General features: G+C 42.8%; 1 protein-coding gene across 1 annotated transcript in view; it reads left to right on the forward strand.

Annotated features, from left to right (window-relative positions):
- The window catches only part of HCN1 (hyperpolarization activated cyclic nucleotide gated potassium channel 1), a 173,857-nt gene that overhangs the window by 28,179 nt on the left and 128,825 nt on the right, over positions 1-16,853 (forward strand). The window lies entirely within an intron of this gene.

The following is a 16,853-nucleotide window of genomic DNA, read 5'->3' on the forward strand; positions in this document are numbered from 1 at the left end:
GGCTTCACAGCTCTTTGACTGCGCAGCAAAAGCGAAAGCGGGGTGGGGGGACTTTTCCAGAAAGGCTTAAATGAGCAGTCAGCTCACTCTTCAACGCAAGAGCTTGATTAGTCTGACTGGTATTTGTTTCACGTAATAATTCTACTTTCTGTAGTGGCTTGCTCATTGTTGGCGGCTGTATGTTTTTGAACACCAGTTGCTGGAAAATGTGGGGCAGGGGCGGGGAGTGCTGTTGCACTCCGTTCTTGCTTACAGGCTTCCCAAAGACATCTGGTTGGCCAATGTGAGAATAGGATGCTAGACTCAGGGGTGTCAAGTTGAATAAAATGTTCTCCACACATGCCATTTGAATGGCAATACCCATCAACTGGCAGAGGGGTGTTTAATTGTTTTATTAAAGGGGGAGAAGGGACTTTGGCCATTAGGCGTTTACTCCTATGGCAGGACTAGATGGGCTACTGTTCTGATCCAGCAGGCTTTTCCTATGTTCATATTTATAATAATAGTCATTTCAAATACTGTATCACTTTTGCCATAAGCCAGTGGCAATCTTCCCATGATCACTTTGAACTGGTCTTGTGTTTGTGTGTGTGTTACGCTAGTACCGGTAGCCCTAAGCCAGTGGGGAGCACAGTCCTTTTTCATTTCCTCAATGGAGCTTTCTCCATCTCTTCAGTAAGAAAAGTGATGAGTGTAGTGAATTGAGGTGAACCATATTATTTTAACTTAAGCGGATACTGTAGAATTGTGAATGTGCATTGGAGTAGAGTCGTGTGCAGTTGCTTCGCTGTCCCCTTGGTGCAGGCATAGGCAAACTCCGGCCCTCCAGATGTTTGGGACTACAATTCCCATCACCCCTAGCTAATAGGACCAGTGGTCAGGGATGATGGGAATTGGAGTCCCAAACATCTGGAGGGCCGGAGTTTGCCTATGCCTGTCTTGGTGGATCCTTGAGGATACTGGCGGTTCCCTCGTTGCGAGATGCCAAGTTGCAGGGAACTAGGCAGAGGGCCTTCTCGGTGGTGGCGCCCGCCCTGTGGAACACCCTCCCAACAGATGTCAAAGAGGAAAACAACTACCAGACTTTTAGAAGACATCTGAAGGCAGCCCTCTTTAGGGAGGCTTTTAATGTTTAATAGATTGTTGTGTTTTAATTTTCTGTTGGAAGCCGCCCAGAGTGGCTGGGGAAACCCAGTCAGATGGGCGGGGTATAAATAATAAATTATTATTATTATTATTATTATTATTATTATTATTATTATTATTATTACTGAGCAGGACCAGAAAATAATTTCATTAATATGTAGCGACCATGTAAAAGAAAAGAAGTAACTGTATAATGTATGTGGTCCCATGAAATGTAACTGAATTTTGACAAACAACTCAAATGGCAGTAAATAAGATTTGGTGAAGATCTTGAAGAAGTGAAAAATATTTGTGTCCATTCACTAATTTGAGGTAAATGGCATTAACCAGTTTGCTGAACCCCAGCTAGCAACTTGGACCATTTCTTCTGTTTATTTATCCACATATCCATGATTGTTCTGACATCCCAGTGTCCCTTTGGTTCTGCTTTCTGATTCTGGCAAGAGTTCTGGATTTTTTTTTTTTATGTTAGCAATGGAATAGGTGCTGCACATGCACCCAGCAAAAAGTTCCTGAAAATTATGTACAGCTAAAGGTGCAGTTGCAAAGTTCTGCCGAAGTTTTGCTCCCTGTGGATTGTGTTGTTTTTGGTGTTCTGTGTTGGCTCCAGTGATTGTTAATCAGCAGCATAGCTCTACCTCAACACGGTGTATATAATGCGTCTGAAATACTGTACATTTTTTGCCCTATATGTCTATTTTACCATTATGGAACACACATCATTATTTGGCAATGTGCAGCTGATGAATCTGCTCAGAAAAAATACACATAATTAGTCCCTCAGCTAAAATCCCATATGGGTAAGAACTCTGGGGGTGCATGAGAAATCCTCATGTTCTTGTGAAGCCTGACAATTTAAAAGGGAAAAGGACACATTTTAAATGCCATCTGAAATGCTAAATGGCACTGGCTGACCTTTCACACAGGAAACGTAAGACGCTGCCATATACCAAGTCAGAATTTTGGTGCATCCAGCTCAGTTGTGTCTACTCTGGCTGGCAGTGGCTTTCCACAGTTTCAGACAAGAGTCTTCCCCAGTGCTGCTTAGAGATGCTGGGGATTGAGCCATGGCGCTCTGCCAGATAGGACTTGATTTTGGCTTTTATCGTTAAGGTTGGTATTTTTGTTTTATTGAATTTTCACTGAGATATTGTTAGCAGTCTTGAATATTTTTGGCAGCAATATTTTCCATTAGAATCATGGAATCACAGAATCATAGAGTTGGAAGAGACCACAAGGGCCATCCAGTCCAACCCCCTGCCAAGCAGGAAACACCATCAAAGCATTCTTGACATATGGCTGTCAAGCCTCTGCTTAAAGACCTCCAAAGAAGGAGAGTCCACCCCACTCCTTGGTAGCAAATTCCACTGCCGAACAGCTCTTACTGTCAGGAAGTTCTTCCTAGTGTTTAGGTGGAATCTTTTTTCTTGTAGTTTGAATCCATTGCTCTGTGTCCGCTTCTCTGGAGCAGCAGAAAACAACATTTCTCCCTCCTCTAGATATCACCCCTTAACCTTCTCTTCTCCAGGCTAAACATACCCAGCTCCCTAAGCCGTTCCTCATAAGGCATCGTTTCCAGGCCTTTGACCATTTTGGTTGCCCTTTTCTGGACACGTTCCAGCTTGTCAGTATCCTTCTTGAACTGTGGTGACCAGAACTGGAGACAGTACTCCAGGTGAGGTCTGACTAGAGCAGAATACAGTGGTACTTTTACTTCCCTTGATCCAGATGCTATACTCCTGTTGATGCAGCCCAGAATTGCATTGGGCTTTTTAGCTGCTGCATCACACTGTTGACTCATGTCAAGTTTGTGGTCTACCAAGACTCCTAGATCCTTTTCACATGTACTGCTCTCAAGCCAGGTGTCTCCCATCCGGTATTTGTGCCTTTCGTTTTTTTTGCCCAAGGTATTACTTTACATTTCTCCTTGTTAAAATTCATCTTGTTTGCTTTGGCCCAGTTGTCTAATCTATTAAGGTCATTTCATTACTACTTAGAGATACTGGGGAATAAACCAGGGGCCTTTTTGCATGCAAAGCAGATGCTCTGTCATTGAATGATGGCAATTTTATCTTGAACTTCTCCTAATTTACTGAATCAGGACAAATTACAATAGGCCACTGATTACCTCCAGGTGTTCTACTAATAATCATTTGGAATACCTCAATTAGTTTATTTAACAACCAACCAACAACCACCACCACAATTACTGAAATATCTAAATGTTTCTTGGTTTGTGGAGCCACGTACTTTTCTTTGGGCCTGTTGAGAAAGTCAGTGTTTGTGACTGGTTGAGAGTGGTTGAGAGTGACTAGATTGAGCACCCACCATTCAGATAGGATGAAGGTGCTATTCATACTGTACATGGTTCATGTGCCTTGAGTAACAGAGTTTGGCCTGTTTTTGGATGCAGTTGCGCTTGCCCAGAAGGTTCAGGTTCATACTCCAAACATTTAGAATGTTGCCACATGTTTTAATCTGGTTTTAGTTTATTATTAACTATTTTTTGATGTTTTGGATAGTTGGTTTTTTTTCCTGATAATTTCAAATTGTGTTGGGGTTTTTATTGCAATCAAGCAGTATACAAATCTTGTGAAATAAAATGAAATCCTGGAGGTGCTATTGGATCCTTTATTTTCAAGAACCTGCTATCGGTGTGCCAGCTGTGACCATAAGGGGACCAGTTATGCATCACCACAAAAGAGGGGCAAAAGAGGGCCTGAATTTGCATAAAGTGTGCATATGGTAATTTATATATAACTTCAAATTTTAAAGCAATTACTATAATTGAAATTTAAATAAGATATATCTCACTGTAGTTGGGAAGGCACAAAGTGTTTTGTGCCTGCTCAGTTTTCTTGATCTTGGACTGGACAGCTCTCAAATAAAGCATGTCTTCAGGGCATCTCGAATAATAGAATAATAGAATTAGAGGTGTTTTGAGGATCATCTAGTCCAACCCTCTTCCGTGCAAAAATATGCAGCTGTCCCTGATGGTGATCAAACCTGCTACCTTGCTGTTATCAGCACCACACACTAACCTCCTAGGCTATCCAGATGATGGCTCACCACCCCCAACTCTCGATCCATTTCCAGCCTCAATTCAAGGTGCCAGTTTTGACCTATAAAGCCTTCTCATAGGATGGGGTTGGGTTGCCTACAAGACTGCCTTCTCCCACACAAACCTGTCTAGCTACTGAGGTGCTCCTCAGCAGAGGTGCCAACTTGTGAGGAAGATGGGGAGGGGCCACGTTGCATGTGCAATCGCATCAGGATGTCAGAGGAGCCAGGGGGTGGAGCCAAATGCAGTCATAGCACAGATTCAGTGGCTCCTCCTGCTGTTGCTGCCACCATTGGCCGAGGGCTGCTTCCCCCCTCCTTCCCTTCTGCGGCAGGAAGAGGAGGAGAAGGAGCCAGCCACTAAAGTCATGCTGCACTTGGCGCTGCACTTGGCCCTGATTTCCCCCCAACATTGGGGGGCTCAAAGGGTTGGGTCCACAGGAGTTAGCACCTCTGTGGCTTCTCTTTTGAGCTGCTCTGCCTACTCAGGTCAGGTGACATCTGTCCTTTCCATTGTGCTGTCTCATTCGACAGTGCAGGAAACTCACCTGACACTGAAATGCATGTATTTTTGATGTTGAGTGAAGACTCTTTGATTTGTCTACTTCTTGTGTTGTTCTTTTTAAACGTGGAATACCTTTTTAAGGCTCTTTGTGGCTCTTGGCTTTTATCTCTGCTAACAGAAAAGTTATCAAATCTCATAGGTTTTTACATAAAGAAAAGCACAGAAACACATTTAAACAAATGAGCACTATTTTATACCACCAGACTGCTAATCAGAATGAAATGCAGATGTGCCGAGGAAGGTCTGTATTGTTCAAATGCTGATGCCCATGAGTGCAATTTTTAAATATATATATTGAAACACACCCCGAGGTTTATTCACTTCAAGAAAGCCAGGGGGTGCCATTTTGGAATTCAGTAAAGGGATTTCAGGGTGCACGACAGAGTTGAAAAGTTGACCCTGTGATATAGAAATGCACTGTTTGGATCTCAGTTTTAGAGCATTTCTTGTGGTTTCATGGAATCGTCCATTTTCAGGGGACCATGCATTTGTTGTTGTTGTTATTTATTGAATTTCTATCCCGCCCGTCCTCCTAAAGGAGCCGGGGGCAGCTAGTAACGAAGCAGAACAGACACCAAAGTTCAAAATAAAACCTATCGTAAAGCATATAAAAACAATGAAGGACATTAGCAAACATTTTTAAAAGCCACATGCCATCACAACTAATTATTTCAAGGTTGCTAGGAACAGAATCTTCCAACCATCAGATGCCTGGGTGAATTTGAATGTTTTTAAATCCCACCTGGAAGTCCATGATGAGAGAGACAGGTGCACTTTAACACTTGCCACCTGCTTGATGAAGGGAAAGCTGAGCCAGAGCATCTCCAACAGATGGCTGCCCAGCCTCTGCCTGATGACCTCCCAGGAAGGGGAGACCACCACTCCTCTTGATAATTGATTCTGTCATTGAACTGCTCTTACCATCAATAAGTGAACCAAAATTTATCCCCCTGTAACTCAGGAGCATTAGATCTAGTCCTGCATTTGGGAGCAGCAGGGGGAAAAGTGTTCTGCTTTATCCTTAACCATTTAAGGGAGTTCTTTGAGGAATACGTAATGACAACTTGCCTGAAACATTGTGAGGCGCATGGGGCTCCCATGGTTGCTGCCTGATTATACGGTAGGATGAACCCACAAAGTTTTTTCAGTTCGGATGTAGGTTTCTGTCGGGTTAGCTGAAGCAGTCCCACGAGTTGCAGTTTGCCACAAATTGTATTTTATTTTAGTTGACATGCGAGCCAAAACATATTACAATCCTTTGCAGGTTTCAGTTGAGAATGGTGGTCCACAGGTAGAGCACATGTGTTCACAGATGTATAACATTTATTTAACACATTACAAAAGCATCAAGGTGATTGAGATAAATTGATATGTATAAACTGAAGAGGCCACAAGTATATTTGTACATTTGCTTCGGTATTGCCGATATTTTATAGGTTTTCTATGTGTAGATAGGGTCTAAACCACAGAGCCTAGGGCTTGCCGATCAGAAGGACGGCTGTTCAAATCCCCACGACAGGGTGAGCTTCTGTTGTTCTGTCCCAGCTCCTGCCCACCTAGCAGTTCGAAAGCACATCAAAGTGCAAGTAGATAAATAATAAATAGGTACTGCTCCAGCGGGAAGGTTAACAGCGTTTCCGTGTGCTGCTCTGGTTCACCAGAAGCGGCTTAGTCATGCTGGCCACATGACCTGGAAGCTGTCTGTGGACAAACGCCGGCTCCCTTGGCCTATAGAGCGGGATGTGCGCTACAACGCCAAAGTCGTCCGCAACTGGACCTAATGGTCAGGGTACCTTTACCTTTACCTTTTTTATGTGTAGATGCAATTAAAACATTTATATAAAAATAAAAAAAACACTGTATATGGGCATCAGTTGCAATCTCTCCCCCTTTTAAAACATTCACAAATTGAGCAGTTGGGGTTCGTAGGATGTCTGATTTGTGTGCGCTGCATCTGTGTTTATATAAGCTTGTTAAGCTTGAAGATATGGGGAGGTCAAACAATTCTGTGTGAGATTTGACACGGAGTGTCACCCCCCCCCCAGATTTCTGTCTAGACTTCCATCCTGATCCTCAGCAGTTTCTTATAATCTGAAAACCACAAATCTTTTCACAAGCAATCTTGACAGTATCTTATTGCTGTTCTGTTCTCAGAATAAATATGGCTTACCCAATATAAGTAACACTTCAAAACACAAAATTGCACCTCAGCCACTAACCCCCTATGACAAGCTGTGGCCTGATGGAAACAGAAATAGGAGTGTCACTTTCTCCAGAAATATGTACTTAGCAATCAAAACAGTAGGCTGCATATCAAGGGCAGTATCATCAAATAGCATGAAGGGCAAAGAACAACGGAGCATTAAGTGATGGGGCTTGACATAGATAAAAACACAAGCACTGCATTTCTGGACCATTGCAATATTGATGTAGTCCAGGGACAGCCAATGTGGGGCATTTCACATGTTGGGCTCCATCTCAGATTGGTTAGATTCTGATTTCTTTTGGCCCACAGATCCATATTTCTCCCCCACCCCTAACTGTATGTAATGCAAAGTATTCACTGTGGCATGTTGGTTTCCTGGCCCAAAAACGATATGTATTATTTTCACAGCAGTTTTGAGTACAGAAGCATTGACTAATAAGTATGCTGCTTGTCATCCTTATCAAAAAAAAGATAACAATAGAAACAATATCAAATTCCAAGGACATGGGAGTGGGCGTTTTGCATCATTGCATCGTTTGCATTGATGCCCTTCATCGATCAACAATGCCGCACAGACCAGGTGAGAGCAGCAGACTATTCAGATGTTAGTGTGAAGAGAGCCTCTGCTCCCTCAGATATTCCCATCAAATATACACCAGTATAGAGGGAGCCTAGGCAGCTATAGCCCACTGAATTATGGCAGTTCTGACCCCAAGAAGATAAGAAAATGTTCCAGCATTTTGTTCTCACAGTGGTCAACGAGATGCCTATTGGAAGTCCACAAGCGGGACACAAGTAGCACTCTCTGTCCTTTATATTGGGGGGTAGGGGTGGCTGTGATACATATTTATATACAGTGGCACCTCTGGTTAAGAACTTAATTGGTTCCGGAGGTCCGTTCTTAACCTGAAACTGTTCTTAAACTGAGGTAGCACTCCCGCTGCCGCCACGCCGCCACCGCACGATTTCTGTTCTCATCCTGAAGCAAAGTTCTTAACCCGAGGTACTATTTCTGGGTTAGCGGAGTCTGTAACCTGAAGTGTTTGTAACCTGAAGCGTCTGTAACCTGAGGTACCACTGTACAGTATAAGCATACAGAATCTGTGGAGGGAGGGATAATACTAGCAAGACTCCTAGATCCTTTTCACATGTACTGCTCTCAAGCCAGGTGTCTCCCATCCTGTATTTGTGCCCTTCATTTTTTTTGCCCAAGTGTAGGAGGACCTTAAATTTCTCCCTGTTAAAATCCATCTTGTTTGCTTTGGTCCAGTTGCCTAATCTGTTAAGGTCATTTTGAAGTGTGATCCTGTCCTCTGGGGTATTAGCCACCCCTCCCAATTTGGTGTCATCTGCAAACTTGATTAGGATGCCCTCAATCCCATCTTCCAAGTAATTTATAAAGATGTTGAATAAGACTGAGCCCAAGACAGAACCCTGTGGCACCCCACTAGTCACTTCTCTCCAGGATGAGGAGGAGCCATTGATGAGCACCCTTTGGGTTCGGTCAGTAAGCCAGTTACAAATCCATTGAATGTTAGCATTGTCTAGCCCACATTTTACTAGCTTCTATACAAGTATTAGAAACAATACTGTACTATTATAGGTTGTGGTTGACCTTTCTTAAATTAGGGAGATGGCAGCCATGCTGTGCACAAACTCACGTTGACAATGGCAAATCCCCCAATATCTGACAACCATCCCTATGGATAAATGGTGTAAATTGGGTGCAATAAGGAAAAAGTGCAGAATTGTGGTGAAACCTTGACACCAAAACTGAAATATGTGTGGCTAATTCAGTTAAATCTATGGACTACTATATTTTGTTACGTTTAGACATTTGCTATGTAGGTTCAAGCTATGGTTCATTCTAATGGCAGATATGCTTAGGTACTCTCCAGTCAGCTGTTTGCATGAAGCAAAATATGCCAGCAGACATTAATTGCAGCAGCATCCTTCTGCCACCCAACCTTCCTTCCTTTCCTCGATTTGTCAGATATATCTTGGAAAACAGAAAGTCTCTTCTCGATGCTTAAAGGCAAGAGTTGTGAAATGTCAGTGCTAATGTTGAACATGCTGCTGAATTTGTTGCTCAGGGTCTTCTGATCCCTTTTCCAGGGCTGAAAATACAAAGCAAGATTGGTTTTCAGTGACAATGTCTTTCTTGACTAGCGTAATAAAATATATGCTTACAAGACATCTTCCCGTTTTGACTTTGAGGAAAGGTGACCCACAGTCATTTAGAAAGTGTTTCTGTATGTGTGTTTAATATTTGTTCAAAGATACTGGATTGTTGGGCACTGTACATCTGATGAAAATGACAAAATGAGTGCCTGTCATATACACGCACAAATCGGCACACACATAACTTGCTCAGTTGTACTTGCGAGAGTACAACCTGTTCACCATGAGCAGGGTGATGCTTACGGTACTAGGGGCTTCGCCAGACGAATAAATTTGCCAGACCTGTTTATTGAGCATTCATCCTGACTTGCTTTCACAGAGCTTACACAGAGGTTACGCTATGCCCAATCTTTGCTGAGTATTCATTTTGATTTAATTGTGGGGTGGTTGTATGCCAATTGGGACACGGATGGCGCTGTGGGTTAAACCACAGAGTCTAGGGTTTGCTGATCAGAAGGTCAGCGGTTTGAATCCCCGCAATGGGGTGAGCTCCCATTGCTCGGTGCCTGCTCCTGCCAACCTAGCAGTTCAAAAGCACGTCAAAGTGCAAGTAGATAAATAGGTACTGCTCCGGCGGGAAGGTAAATGGCTTTTCCGTGCGCTGCTCTGTTTCACCAGAAGCGGCTTAGTCATGCTGGCCACGTGACCCAGAAGCTGTACGTTGGCTCCCTCGGCCAATAATGCAAGATGAGCGCTGCAACCCCAGAGTTGTCCGTTAATGGACCTAATGGTCAGGGGTCCCTTTACCTTTATACGGCAATTAGCATTAATCCTTGTTGCCCTACTGCCAACGGGTGAGCAGTTTCTTGTTCCAACTGAGTTTCATATGGGAGACTTTTGCAGAGTTGTCTGGATAGGCCAAGGATTAAACTGTGATTTTTTTCGCATGAGCTCTGATTCTGAGCTGCAGCCTTTCTCCAATGTCACAAAGGAACAAGGTGCAATGTCATGCGTAGGAGTCAAAATCTTTCCTTTATTGCAACTTCTATTTTGAGTCAGATTTGAATCCTAGGAACAATAGACTGGAGCTGTTTTGAGGAAAATGTGCATTCTCAATCTGTCTGCCACAGTTAATGAGGATCATAGAATCATAGAGTTGGAAGAGACCACAAGGGCCATCCAGTCCAACCCCCTGCCAAGCAGGAAACACCATCAAAGCATTCTTGACATATGGCTGTCAAGCCTCTGCTTCAAGACCTCCAAAGGAGGAGACTCCACCACACTTCTTGGCAGCAAATTCCACTGCCGAACAGCTCTTACTGTCAGGAAGTTCTTCCTAATGTTTAGGTGGAATCTTCTTTCTTGTAGTTTGAATCCATTGCTCCGTGTCCGCTTCTCTGGAGCAGCAGAAAACAATCTTTCACCCTCCTCTATATGACATCCTTTTATATATGTCAGGGGATTCTTGCGACTACTCTCGAGTAACGACGCTCCTCATGTCACTTTTCCATAACGTGTTTATTGGTGCCTCTATTTACAGTGAGCTAGGTGTAGAAACATGTCTTCTTACTCCGATGCAGAATCCGGAAGTGCCCCCCGGCGCGAACGCTCCCAACATAAAAGTCGCGGGACACTGAATCTCCTCCCCTTTCTTCTCTTTCGTAATTCCGGAACCGGCGGAAAGGGTCTGCGTTCCATGTTTTCCCTCTCCCCCTTTTCCCCTTCTCTCTTCTCCTGCCTGTGGAGTCTGGGCTCTTTCCTCCTGCCTGAGCCCTGGCACTCTCTCTCCGTGTCCTGACTAGCCTCCCCCAAGCCTGTGCTTCCTTCGCTGCTCGGGGAGGAGCTGCTCTTGATGATAGGGGCAAGTACTCTGTACTCTCTCCCCCTTACATCCACCCTCCCTCCAGGCCCCCCTCCCCCCGTTGCTCTACCTTTAGATTTCCTGTTTTGAGCAGGGAGTTGGACTTAATGGTGAACATCCCCCCCCCCAATTCCATCATTCTATGTGCCTGAGAATGCAAAATCATATACTGTACAAAAATATATTTGCAGTCTTTGAACAATGTATCTTCTGTTAAATGTATATCTGTATAGGTTTTTGAACTGCCCTTCATAAATTGATTTAAGTAGACATAGAACAACTTTAATAACTGATTTTCTGGAAGTGCCTGTGACAGTTAAAGCAACTCATTGCCTCATCTCAGATTTCTGTCTGTGTTTGGAATGGAGAAAAGGCCCGAATTGCTCCAAGTGACAGCAGCTTTTCTGTCCATGCTAAATTTGGTGAGCATGGATTCTCTATAATAGGCCATTTCAGGAACAGCTAAAAGCATTACAGTGCCTGGAACAATTATGATGCTGTTAGAGCTTTCCACATTTCAACCACTACTTCTGCTGCTTAATGGTGTTCTCATTTGGATAGCCAGATATTATCACTGGTCTTTGCTCGGAATATAGCACACAGGGAAACTCTTCAAAATATTACATTAAAAGAGAACCTGCTGCCAATTTCCCCACCCCACCCAGTTTGCTGATTCAGAGCCTCTTGGCATTCCTGATTCAGGCAGGCATGGCACAATTCACTTTTTGAAACCCTCATAAGTTGAACTTCACCCTCGTCGTGAAGAGGGAATGAGTCAATGAAGTGAGAGCAAGCTTTCCATTAACAGATCCCTCTTGTCTAGTTTCCCCATGTGGTCTTGCAGCTAGTTCAAGAAAGGGTGCACAGTGATTGATGAAGGGAGATTTCGGTTCATTCAATCCTTGCGTATGATTAAATAGTCTTTAGCCTGTAAAGCACATGCCACTGGTCTCTTTTCATGCAGACAGAAGCAACAGATTCCATCCATGCTTCAATTCTGCACCTCCAAATGCCCGCCACACATCTCCCACATATGCAGAACAGTCTCAACAAGACTCTCAAAGCAAATACAAGAAAGGCCAAAAGACAAGAGTACAGTAAGAAGCAAATCAACCAATCAAAGCAATGTTCGCACTGAAACAGTTGCTGGCATCCATCTGTCTCAAGAGACAATGGAGTGTGCCTTTGGGGGTGAAGTCAAACCGCTGTGTTAGCAGCACCAAAGTGTTTTCTCTGGGGCACAAGCCTGGGCAGCATGTATGGAGGTCTGGGGCTGCCCAGATGACAAGAACCCCTTCTTGGCCTTGATGAAGTGGTCCAAATGAAGGCAGAGAAATACGTTTGGCACCAGCTTGGCTACAAGAGTTGCTGCAAAGAGGCACATAAGATGCCATCCAGCCATCTTAGGGACTCCACTCCGAATTTGTGTAGGCTTTACTCCTTAGCCTTTTGTTCTCCCGAAGATATCCCGCAAGGCAGTGAAGGTTTAGGATCAGAGTTTTCCTCCTCCTAAATAAGCTACCTTCCCAGGTTGATAAGCTTCACCCGCCCTTCACTTCTCTCTACAGCACATGCAGAAACTGCCTTCCTGACCATTGGACCCACTATTGGTCTCATCCACTCAATCTGCTGGAGCCTGTCTTTGCATGCATGGCACAGGGAATAAGCATGTACATATGGTTCTGTAACAGGCAGAGAGGGTTATTGTGGTTTTCCTAGGATAGGCAAGTCTTCATTTTGTGCCTTCACTTTCTCGTCCAGGGGCGTACCCATGATCAAAACTGGGGGGGCAAGAGAGGGGAAGAGAGAGGGAAGGAAGAAGGGAGGGAGGGAAGAGAGAGAAGGAAGGAAGGAAGGAAGGAAGGAAGGAAGGAAGGAAGGGGTGGGTGAGAGAGAGAAGGAAGGAAGGAAGGAAGGAAGGAAGGAAGGAAGGAAGGAGGGAGGGAGGGAGGGAGGGAGGGAAGGAAGGAAGGAAGGAAGGAAGGAAGGAAGGAAAGAGATAGAGAAGGGAGGGGAGAGAGAGAGAGAGAGAGAGAGAAAGGAAGAAAGAAAGAAAGAGGGGAGAAGGAAGGACGGAAGCAAGGATGGAGCTCCCGTCCGCCGCTGCCCCCAGCTCAGGCTGCTCCTCCCCCCTCCCACGTTCCTGTTGCTGGCTGCAGCCACGGAGAGGGCGAAAACAGCCCGATTTCAAGCTGCTTCTCCCCCCCCCCCCACGTTCCTGTCGCTGGCTACAGCCGCGGAGGGGGCGGAAGCAGCCCAATTTCCATAACCCACAGCGACTTTTCGCCTTCAGTTTTCAGAGGGAAAAAGTGAGGGTTATGGTCCGTAAAATGCGGTATTTTTTTTACTTTGGGGGCAGCTGCCCCCCTGCCCCTCGATGGGTGCGCCCATGTTCTCGTCCCTACTGCTACTAAGTATGCAAGAAGAGTCTGTCTTTCTTTTCTTTTCTTTTTTTCTCTCTTTTTCTTCTCTCTCTCTCTCTCTCTCTCTCTCTCTCCCTCCCTCCCTCCCTCCCTCCCTCCCTCCCTCCCTCCCTCCCTTTCTCACCCCTGCAAAGAAAATCTGATGTGTATAATTGCAGAAAATGGAGGGAATCTTCTGTGAGGAAAATTGCCAAAAGTATATGTTAAGAAAAAATGACCACTGCCAATATATTTGCCAAATCAATGTTGCCAATTGTAAAAGTCATTGCTACAAAAACTTTGTGCTGCTTGAGCCACATCATTTGAATGTCTAACAACCATCTCCTCAAGAAGGTATTTTAAGGAGAACTTGCAAATGGAAAAAGGCCTCGAGGTGATCAGCATAATAGAGATGGATAATCTTTGAAGCAACAGGACTTCGTTGTTCCTTTGGAAATTTATCCATGTATCTCTTATGCTAATCTCCTCAAAGTCTTTTTCTGCTACCCTTAGAATATGTTCAGGAGGAGCTGGAGATGATTATTAGGCATTCAAATGATGCGGCTTGGCTATAGCTTACAAGAAAGAGCTGGGAAGAAGCTAAGATAATTTGAACATTTTGAAGAGAAAGCAATGTGCTCTAATGCAGTTGGATATTTTGTCAAAGCTGCCTAACACTTGCACTTTAATCTGTTCAATTTATAGTAGAACATTTTGGGCAAGACTTGGACTTATCCTAATGGCTTCAACAAGATCTAGTTGAATAATAGTATACCACAAAAAAAGTTTAGTTATACAACATCCAGATTCCAAAAAGAGGTTATAGAAAAGAATGGAAAGCTGTTGAAGAAGGCTTATAGCATTTTGTTAGATTTGGAAACAAAAGATGAAGAGGTTAAATCAGATATGATTAAATGGGCACAAGATTTTGGACATAATATACAATTTGAGGATTGGGAAGTTATGGAAAGTAAATATGAAATTTACAGACTGTTCCTTGTTGAAAGAAAATTATATGAAAATGATGTACAGATGGTATATTACACCAGTTAAAATGGTAAAAATGTATAAAACTGGGTCAAATATATGTTGGAAATGTAAAGAAAAAGAAGGGACTTTTTGTCATATGTGGTGGGAATGTAGAGAAGTTAAAAAAAATTGGGAAATGATTTATAATGAATTTAAAAAACGTTCAAAAAGCAGGGCTCATGGGAGTGCTTTGGGGCAGGTACGGTATATGTAAGAAGGATGTGAAAAAACAAAACAAAATAAAGAAATTCCTTCCAGCAGCACCTTAGAGACCAACTAAGCTTGTCATTGGTATGAGCTTTCGTGTGCATACACACTTCTTCAGATAGTGAAAAAACGAGAGTGTGATCAGTTCTAGTGCTTTATTACAAGAAGGAAATGTAGATTTACTGCACAGCCTGTAGAGACACACAGGCTTTGCAGATGGACACTGCAACAGTGAGAGGTCCACGGCCATGCAAACGTTCATACATTCTTTGTACATAAAGCAGCATATGTCACTTAGGCCAGGACTTTCCATTGCTTCGCCTGACCAGATGAGGGCATAGGTGGCAAACGCCCAACTCTTATAGATAGTTCCCCTTTCTGGGCTCAGAGCCCAGCACCCCAAGCCCACAGATAAGCATAGCATCAAACCAAGCCAATTAGCATGTATTAAAGCAAGTGAATCGTTCTTGCAACAGCTACCAGTTAGTTTGGGGTTATCTGGACTACCAAGATGGCAGACCTACAGGAGCATTTCACCTTTGGTTCAACACAGCTGTAAAATTAAATCCCCAAATAATACCCTTCCCTTCCCTGATCCCTCCCTTCCACTTAAGGAATTTACTGCTTATGAGTGGACATTCTTTGTTAAACGGCCATCCTATTAAAAACTATCCCTGAGCCTTTTCAACCCATTCGTGTACAGTTGACATTCAAATTCAGAACATCATATATTTTATTCTGTTGATCAGAAAATAATAACGATAATAATATAGAGTATAGTTTGAGCACCAATTAGGCTTATCCTTGCAATTTTGTTTGGTTTTGCCTAATATTCCCAATTTGTTTACTGTATAATCTCAATACACTGCATTTCTTTCTCCATAGCTTTAATGTTACTATCACTATGAACAGCTGGCAGTTGCTAATTAAAAATATCAATCTTTAGTTTACTGCAGTTTAGGATTAGCGTACCAATTTAACAGAGAACTGAGCGTAGCTGAATTCTAAATAAACAAAGAAGAACTTTAGTGAGGAATTATTGACTCATTTTAAAAATAAAATTTAATTACAGATACATAGCTTTGAATATGCATGTGGACTCCTATTGTCAGTGAAACCAAGATCAGTTTGTTTGCTTAACTTTTGGGTGTTTTTGTTTTGTTTTATACAGCAATATACACTCCAGTACAAAAGTAAGCTACAATGTATCCTGGAATCCTCTACCCATGATTCGTTTTCCTTGGAAGATGCCTTATAAAAAATAATTTCTCCTATCCTCCTTTCACACACAGTTTGTACTTTATTCTCACTCCATCAGTTTCTTTTATCCTTCCTTCCTGGTCCTTTTACTCTCTTCCCTTTTTATTTCCTGTTAATAACAACAACAACAACAACAACAACAACAATAATAATTTATTTTATTATTAAATTTATATCCCTCCCAGCAGGATGCCACCAGGTGGGTTCTTGTGCAATGGTGGAAAAGTAGAAAAGCTCTGGCTTTCTGTGTTTTAAGAGAATAACACAATTACAAACTGTAACATAACATCCAGCCTACAACTAGCTCTTCTAAAAGTATTTGAAGATAGTGATAAATGACCAGATATTTCTTACTGGTACACAAAGATATGGGAATCAGCCCTACTTAAAAATTTTGGCATATAAACTGAGAACCTCTAGAGGAATAAAAAAAGAACAAAAAAAGAACAAATATATTTTTGTTTGATATAATTTTATTGGACACGTTACGAACGTAACCAATCTCCCCCCACTCCTTCATCCTATAAATGGTTGTGGATAATACAATAAAACAGGAATACCTACAGAACCTCAGAAACTAAAGTTTGCTGCCCCACCTCAGAAACTAAAGTCTGGCCTCCCCTTTGTCTCTTCTTCTATATTTGATGCCTATTTTCTGTGATGATTTTGTTCTATGCTTGATTTTGCATTTTAATATAATAATAGTAATAATAATAATAATAATAATAATAATTGTTTTACTTTATCATTAAACATATACCCCACTCGTCCTGCCAGATGATTCTAGTGCAGCAAACACACAAATGATAAAACACTTTAAAACATAATAGTTCAGGAACATATTAAGCTTTTATATCACTTTCTAGTTTCCTTCAACACCTCCTTTGGCCTTCCAGCCACCTTTCCTCAGAATGGAAGTTATTGCTGATTCTGGTATTGGTCCAGTCAAAAGGCTATGTCATGGCTTGGGAGCAGGGCAGAAGTGAGGAGTCTCCC

Source organism: Zootoca vivipara, chromosome 11 (assembly GCF_963506605.1).
Source record: "Zootoca vivipara chromosome 11, rZooViv1.1, whole genome shotgun sequence".
Classification (NCBI taxonomy): Eukaryota; Metazoa; Chordata; class Lepidosauria; order Squamata; family Lacertidae; genus Zootoca; species Zootoca vivipara.